Source organism: Lynx rufus, unplaced genomic scaffold (genome assembly GCF_022079265.1).
Source record: "Lynx rufus isolate CCGP_SWC_20201006 ecotype Redwood Valley unplaced genomic scaffold, mLynRuf1.p SCAF_5, whole genome shotgun sequence".
Taxonomy (NCBI): Eukaryota; Metazoa; Chordata; class Mammalia; order Carnivora; family Felidae; genus Lynx; species Lynx rufus.
In genome coordinates, this window is record NW_025814867.1 from 37,035,611 (window position 1) to 37,044,646 (window position 9,036).

Consider the following 9,036-nt stretch of genomic DNA (forward strand, 5'->3'; position numbering starts at 1 on the left):
TCATTTTTTTTATGTTTGTTTATTTTTGAGAGAGAGAGAGAGAGAGAGAGAGAGAATGTGAGTGGGGGAGGGGCAGAGAGAGAGGGAGACACAGACTCCAGACTCTGAGCTGTCCGCACAGAACTGGATGCAGGGCTCAAACTCACGAAGCTCAAACTCACAAACTGCGAGATCATGACCTGAGCCAGTCAGGAGCTTAACCAACTGAGCTACCCAGGCACCCCAGCTTTGTTCTTCTTTTCAAGATTGCTTTAGCTATTTAGGGTCTTTTGTATTTCCATGAAGGTTTTGCTGTTATTTGTTCTAGTTCTTTGAACAATGCTTTTGGGGAAAAAATGCTTTTAGTATTTTGATAGGGATTGCACTGAATCTGTAGGTTGCTTTGCATAGTGTGGGCATTTTATCAATATTAATTCTACCAGTCCATAAACATGGAACATCTTTCCATTTTTTTGTGTTGTCTTCAGTTTCTTTCATCAGTGTTTTATAGTTTTCAGAGTGCAGGTCTTTCACTACCTTGGTTAAGTTTATTTCTGGATATTTCATTCTTTTTGGTTCAGTTGTACATGGTAGTATTTTCTTAATTTCTCTCTCTGCTACTTCATTATTAGTGTGTAGAAATACAACCAATTTCTGTGTATTAATGTTGTGACATGCAACTTTACTGAATTCATTTATGAATTCTCATAGTTGTTTGGTGGCATCTTGAGAGTTTTCTATATATAGTATCATGTTATCTGCAAATAGTGACAGTTTAACTTCTTCCTTACCGATATGGATGCCTTTCATTCCCCCTTTTTTTTCCTTTGTCTGATTGCTTTGGCTAGGACCTCCAATATTACACTGAGTAAAAATAGGGAGAGTCTACATTCTTGTCTTGTCCCTGATCTTAAAGGAAAAGCTCTTGATGTTAGCAGTGTGTTTCTTATATGGCCCTTATTATGTTAAGGTTTGCTCCCTCTAAACATATTTTGAGAATTTTTATCACAAAGGGATATTGAATTTTGACAATGCTTTTCTGCATCTATTGAGATTATCATATGATTTTTATCCTTCCATTTTATTAATTTGGTGTATCATATTGATTGATTTGTGAATGTTGAATTGTACTTGCATCTCTGGAATAAACCCCACTTGATGGTGTGAATGATCCTTTCAATGTATTGTTGAATGAGGTTTGCTACTATTTTGTTGAGGATTTTTGCATCTGTGTTCATCAGGGATATCGGCTTATAATTTTCTTTTATTTTATTTTTTTAATGTTTGTTTAGTTCTGGTATCAAGGTAATGCTGGTCTCATTAGAATGTATTTGGGAGCTTTCCTTCTTTTTGTATTTTTTGGAATAGTTTAAGGAGGAAAGCATAGACTCTTAGTATTTGGTAGAATTCACCTGTGAATCCATCTGGTCTTTGACTTTTGTTTGTTGGTCAATTTCTTGGTTACTGATTGAATGTTGTTACTAGTGGTTGGTCTGTTCAGATTTTCTCTTTATTCCTGATTCAGTTTTGAAAGATTGTATGTTCCTAGAAATTTCTCTTCTTATTGTCTAATGTTAGGAATATAATTTCTCATAGTAGTCTCTTATAATCCTTTGTATTTCTCTGTTGTCAGTTGTTCTCTTTCATTTCTGGTTTTATTTATATGGATCTTCTCTCTTTTTTTCTTGATGAGTCTGGCTAAAAGGCTTACCTATTTTTGTTTATCTTCTCAAAGAACCAGCTCTTGGTTTCATCTTTCACTTTCTTATTATCACTAAAACCTGTCTCTCCCCTGAGGCACTGCTTCTGCAACGTTTCTTCTCCCTCATATTACTGAAGCTGTTTCCATTTCTCTGTTGCTACTTCTCTCCCTAAAAACACCCAGCTCTGACTCTCATGTCATTAGAACACCACTCACCACAGTCTTCCTGTGACCCCAGTTACTCTCCTTTGTTCTTTGAAGATGCTAGCTTGGCTCTCTGTCAGTTTCTCCATTGCCTTACTCTTTGGGTAATTCTTGGTGATTTCAATATTCACATGGGCAGTGCTTCTAATACCTGATTTCTCAATCCCCTGACGTCCTCTCCTCTAGCGATCTTGTCTTTCCACCTTATGTTGGCCATTCACTCCAGTGATCATACCCTTGAGCTAAATTCCTCAGAGGAGTAGCTTATACTGGCTGCCTCCAATTTACCTCCTTCTATTCCCCCTTGAACTAATAAGGGTTTCATCATACCACACCATTGAAACTGCTCTTGTCCAGCTCCCTAATGACCTCCAAATTGCTAAATCTTTTTTGGGTTTCAATATTTTATTAAAATAGCATATTTAAAAAAAATTTTTAACATTTATTTATTTTTTGAGAGACAGAGAGAAACAGAGCATGAGCAGGGGAGTTGCAGAGAGAGAGGATGACACAGAATGGAAACCAGGCTCCAGGCTCTGAGCTGTTGGCACAGGGCCCGACACGGGGCTCAAACTTATGAACCATGAGATTGTGACCTGAGCCAAAGTTGGAAGCTTAACCGACTGAAGCCACCTAGACGCCCCTAAAATAGCATATTTAACCAGTTAAGCAAGAATACATTAACTGTCTCTCCCTGCCAACCCACTCATCCCCAGAATATGCAGCACAACATAGGAGTGACTTAAAATATCCTTGATCATGAGAACCCGCAGAAATATCTCAAAGTTAAGTTTGCAGTTAAAAACTAGACCTTGGAAAATTCTGAGTTAAGAGAAATATAAAGCTCTCAAATAGAATTATTTTATCTGCCCAAAGAATAAATGCTGCTGTGCCCCCCACTGAAGATACCACTAGGCTTTCTTTTTCTCCTTTATGCATAGTATTAGTCTCATATAAATACCAACTTTTATAGCACTTTCCACCCCATTTTGTGTTCCTTTCCAATGTCACAAAGAAACCAGTAAATAAAACTTTCGAAGTCAGTTTTCCGTACTTGCCCAGCTTGACCTATCAGCAGCACCTGCCACAATTGATCACTCTCTTCCTTAACACTATTTCCTCACTTGGTTTCTAGGGTACCATCCTCTGTTGGCTTTTCTTCTACCCCTCTGGCCTTCTCACCTCTCTGACCTCTCGGCTCTGATCTCAGACCTCTCTGCTTTCACCCCCAGGGTGTTATATCCAGTCCCACGGCCTTAATATGCCTTTCATATACTGGATGACTCCAGTGAATACCTCCAGCCCAAGTTTTCCTCTAGGCTCTAGACCCACAGATCCAGCAGCTACTCAAGATTCCCATTTAGATGTTTCATGGACAATTCAAATGTAAGTTCTTGATCTTTCCCACTACCTGCTCCTCCAGAGGATTTTCAGCTAAGTCTGTGGGCTGTTCATCCTTCCACTTACTTAGGACCGAAACCTTGGAGTCAACCTTGTCCTTTTTCTTTCTGCTACACCCCACATTTACTGCAGAAGCAAAGCCTCTTAACCGTTACCTCCACTGATGTCTCACCAGGGTCACTGCGTTAGCCTCCAAACTGATTTTTCTGTATTCCCCCTTTCCCCTTTAGTCTGCCATCTTGCTAAAGTGTCCATCTAATTGTAGCCGTCCTCAGCTGAAAACCCCCAGTGGCCTCCCAGCTGAGCTCAGCCATCTGCCCACCCCCCAGTTGAATGCAACCACAGGAATCAGACCAGCAGAGAGCTGCCCAACCAAAGCACAGAATTCATTATTTTAGGTTATAAAGTCTTGGGGTCATTTGTAATTAAATATATGGTATATTTTACTTATTAACAGTCTCACTTGCTAAAATGTAACCTCTCTAAAGACAGGGATTTTTGTCTATTTTCTTTACTACTGTACACTCAGTGCCCACTACAGTGCCACCTGACATCTCCGTGTGGCTGTCTCATTGGCACCCCAAGCCCGCATGTCCCAAACTGAACTCAAACCACTCCCCCTTCAAGGTTTTCTGTATCTGGGTGAATGGCATTGCCATCTGTCTAGTTCCCTCAAGCTGGAGCCCTGGAGTCACCGCTTCCTCTTCTTCACCCTGCATCTCACCGTCTCCTGTCCGTTGTGCCTTCTGCATAGGTTGCGATTCTTTCTGCTTCCTTCCATGTCTACTGCCATCATCATTACTCACTGGGCTGCCTATGGTGTCTCCCCCAACTCCCTGTTCCCAGTCTCTTCACCACACAGCAGCCAGGGGGATCTTTCTGAAAACACAAATATAACTATGTTATATGGCTAAATACTCTGATGGCCTCCCATTGTTCTTAAGACAGAGACTACATCCTTAAAAGGATGGTTTGACTCCTGGCTGTTCCTGTGGCCTCATTTGCTGCCACGTATCTTCTCCCTTATTCAGGACCCTCCACTGGTCTTTGGCATTGAATGGGCTGCTCCCACTTCTGGAAATGCACTCCCCACTTTCCTTTGGGTAATGATGATATGCCAGTATACATTCATTAATTGTAACAAATGTAGCACTCAGGAGGGAAGGACGATGTTGATGGGGGGAGGCTATGCATGGGTGGGGGCAGGGAGCAAGTGGAAAATCTGTCCTTTCCTCTCAATTCTGCTCTGAATCAAAAACTGCTTTAAAAAAGTTAAATTGTTAAAAAAAAAAAAAAGAACAAACAAAACAAGAGAGTGTTAGATGAAAGTGAAAGGAAACTGGCAAAGTGCTAATAATACCGATAATAAAGTTGGCTGATGAGTATGTGGAAGTTCATTTTACTATTCTCTGTACTTTTATGTATGTTTGAGATTTTCCGTAACAAAAAGGTCTCTAAATATGGTGTGATAAAATGATGATTTTTATCTCCTGTATGACTTTTATACTTAGTCCTCTAAAAATACCTTGTGTATCACTTCTTTCTAATTTCACTAAGAAAACCTCAGTTGTCTCTAGAACTCTGTTGAAGAAAATCCAGCAAGACCACCCATTGGTCTTACTGTTCAGAATTTCAACAGAAAAGACAAAATGGTTGAAAACTAATTGTTTTGTGAGAAAATTCTGTGACCACATTGAAACAGTAGTCTACAATTTTTCTAGCTCCTTTCCCTCTCTTCTCTGTTTAGTATTCAACAAATTTTAACTGATAAGATATCCTTGACTTTTTCAAATTATTAAAATATAAAGTGTAGTCAGCTCTTGTTGGAAGGATAAAGACCCTTTTGCTTTTCCTTCCAGTAGAGGGCTTCTACTAAAAGAAAAAAGCAAAATCTTTATTATGGAAGGATTTAATTCAGAAGTTGAAGAATAACCTGGCTTCTTTGGGTATCCGAATGCTAACCTATTAGTCTGTCTCAGAACTTCCATTTAATGTACAAAATATCTTGTTTCTGAGACCACATCATATCAAGTTATATTATTTCATAATTTTTTTAGATTATTTTATTTTATTTTAAATTTATTTTTAATTTTTTTTAACGTTTATTTATTATTGAGAGAGAGAGAGAGAGACACAGAGCATGAGCAGGGGAGGGGCAGAGAGAGGGGGAGACACAGAATCTGAAGCAGGCTCCAGGCTGTCAGCACAGAGCCCGATGCGAGGCTCGAACTCACAAACTGTGAGATCATGACCTGAGCCAAAGTCAGTCGCTCAACCAACTGAGCTACCCAGGCGCCCCATATTCTTTTCTTTTTTGGAGAGAGAACAGAGGAGGAGCAAAGGGAGAGAGAGAGAGAGAGAGAGAGAGAGAGAATCCCAAGCAGGCTCCAATCTCAATGTGGAGTCCAGATCCCATCATCCCATGATTCCACAATCATGACCTGAGCCAAAATCAAGAGTCAGATGCCAACTGACTGAGGAACCCAGGCGCCCCTATTCCATAATTCTTGATCCTCAAATACATATGCTATTGGGCCGTGCAGAGAACTGTGGATTGTAAGGGAGTGTCATGTTCTTACTAGAAACTTTGCTTTGCTATTTTCTTTATCCACAGATATATTTTCAATATTAAAAATCCTTAGAGAAGCAAACCAAGCATACCATATTACTAATTTAACCCAATGTTTTATATTCTTTGAGTTTCAAGTGTATTATATCACAGCATTTTAAAATTTAAGAATATCTATATCAGAAAATAATGCTTGAAACCACATGATGCCAAATGTAATGGAAGATGTGAGTAAAGAACATGCTTTTCCTTTTCTCTAGGTTACAAAATTAATCATAAAAGGTAGTAAAATATTTTCATTGTTTTCCCAATGATAAAAGTTTATTTTTCTTTCAAAATGAAAGATCTCTTTTTTTCATATGACAAAGTTTAGTTTCTGTTTTTATGAAAGAATGCAGTAAATCATTTAGTTACATTAGTTTATTATTATTTATTAGAACATTAGTCACTGAATGAATCTGGTCTCTCTGTCTTCTAGCTGCACCGGACTCCACAGCTTTCCAGGGTCACGTGAAACCCTGAATTGGCTGCTGTATGCTATGTGAGCATTGCACACAGAAACCCACCTTCTTCCACATTGCTTAGGTCTCTCCTACCTCCAATCTGAATATCAGAAAAGCATAATTGTATTCTTTTTATTATTACTATTTTTTAAGATTTTATTTTTAAGTAATCTCACACCCACCTTGAGACTCAGACTCACAACCCCGAGATCAAGAGTCACCCCCCCGCCACACACACACACCAAAAGCATACTTTTTGATTAAGTTTTGATGATTCATAGTCATCACTTAAAAGCTAGTACTTTCGATCACTTCATTGTGCCAGGCACGGTTTGGCATTTAATTCTCATAAGAACCTACTCAAGAATCAGCACTTTATTTCTGTTTTCAGATAATGAGACTGAAGCTCAGAGAAGTTAAGTAACTTGCTAAAGATTCACACAGCCAAGACTTCCTAGAGTCGAGATTCAGCTCTCCCAAGGAGTCTCGGAGTTAGTGCTTGTAACCGCTGGGCCACATCTCCAATCCAAGTTTTCTGGTACTTTTCCCCCTTGGCATAGGGTGTCCTGAATGTGCGCAGCGCTTAGCTCGGCTTCTAAAGCTAAGGATACAATGCTATTATTTAATTGGATCTCCAATTACTGTTTCATCAAGTTGGGAAAAGCCCTGGACCCTAATTGTTAGTAATCACATAAAGTGTTGTCTTAAACAGACCTCTTTTTTTTTTTTTCAGGTAAGTAAAACTTAAAAATAATGACACTCTGTTTTAAATTGCCAGTAGGCAACATGCAGTCATTTTATAGCTTCTAAACTCTGTGTTCAACTATTATCTACATTCTGTTCTCATCAATTAGATAATTTTCAGTTAATAAGGGAGGTGTTTTGTTTGTTTGTTTGTTTTACCCAGATGGCCTGTGGGATTACTGATTTGAAAACAAACGAACATAAGAACAATTCCTCTTCATGACAAAACTAGGTAAAGAAGGGTTAACTCTCTGCTGTCCAATAGGGTAGCCACTGGCCACTTGTATCTGCTGAGCATTTGAAATGTAGGTAGTTTGAATTGATATGTGTGGTAAGTGTCACATACAAACATATTCTGAAAACTCAGGACATAAAAAAGTATGTAGGGGACCTGGGTGGCTTAGTCAGTTGAGGGTCCAATTTCCACTCAGGTCATGATCTCATGGTTCACAAGTTTGAGCCCTGCATCTGATCTGGCTCTCTGCTGTTAGCACGGGGCCCGCTTCAGATCCTCTGTCTCCCTCTCTCTCTGCGCCTCTTCTGCTAATGCTATCAATGTCTCGCTCTCTCTCTCTCTCTCTCTCTCTCTCTTACAGAAATAAACATTTAAAAATGGCAAAAGGAAACATTTGCAACAGCAATAAAAATATAATTTAAAAAAAGGATGTAAAATATCTCATTAGCAACTCATATCAATTATATGTTGAAATGATAATATTTTGTATATAGTGGGCGAAATAAAATATATTATTAAAGTTAATTTCACTTGTTTCTTTTTCCTTTTATAACTGTGGCTATTAGGAAATCTCAAGTTCCATGTGTGCCTTCACATATTTCTATTAGAGCTGGGCGGAGTGATTACTAGAGATAAAGGAAGGTATTAGTCCAAGTGGAATCAAGCCATTCATAACATATATGTTCATCACTGAAAAGCATTCTTTTTTCAGCGATAAGGTTAAATACCGATGTGATGACAATTCTACCATTTTCTCAAAGTTCTGCCCTGTTCCATTGCCATTGTATTCATATGAACCACAGGAAAAGGCATTTCCTCCTTAAGAGACATTCTCAGACTGGTTTTTCACTACTCAGAAATGTGGACCCAGGATGACATATCAAGAACAAAAAAAAGTACCAACATTTCTGAGCAGTGGTCACTGGCACAGATTGCCTGTCTCTACCATAGGGGTGATGGTTTACAGTGCAGCAGTGAAAGCCAAAGTGCACCCATGAGTTCATTACATAATTCTTGGTAGCATGAGGCCAAGCGTGTATCTGCTCTGGGGAACGGAGGGCAGGCTCCGACAGGCCGACCGAGGTGGTCATGATGATGTTTGGACAGAGTGTGTGCTAGAAGTTGTTTGTTTGGAAAAAGATTGACCAGCTTCCCCCCGCCCCCCTCACCCCCCTCCTCTCTCTCTCGCTCCGATCTCGCTCTCGCTCTCGCTCTCTTTCCCTTTTAAACACTCTGGCATAATACTGAATGACTTTGTTTTTAAGCTGCCTTAGCCTTGCTTTGTGAAGAAAAAGCCTGAGTACTCTTTCCCTGTAGGACACAAGTGTTATTTTTGGAGCAGAGGTTCTTAGCCTGATCTCTGTCTAAACCAATTTCTGTTCTTTGTGAGGTCGTGGTCTGGGGCGGCTCTGAGCGATCTCCGTGGAGGGAAGCTTCCTGGCTTCGTGAGGGAGTGTTGGCAAAGATGTCGAGGGGCCGCGCCTGAAACTGCGCTGCTCTGGGTCTCAACACAGAAGAGGCTCGTTCACATTCGGATTCCACTCATTAGACTGTGCCCTTGGAACAGTTGCAACCACATGTGGTGAAGTGGTGTTCTTTTTCTGCTTATGTCACTTCATGGGATGTTTTGGGCCAAGATGACGCCCCCCCTTTTTTTTTAACCCAGTACTTTAAGTCTCAGACTCCTGGGAACTAGGAA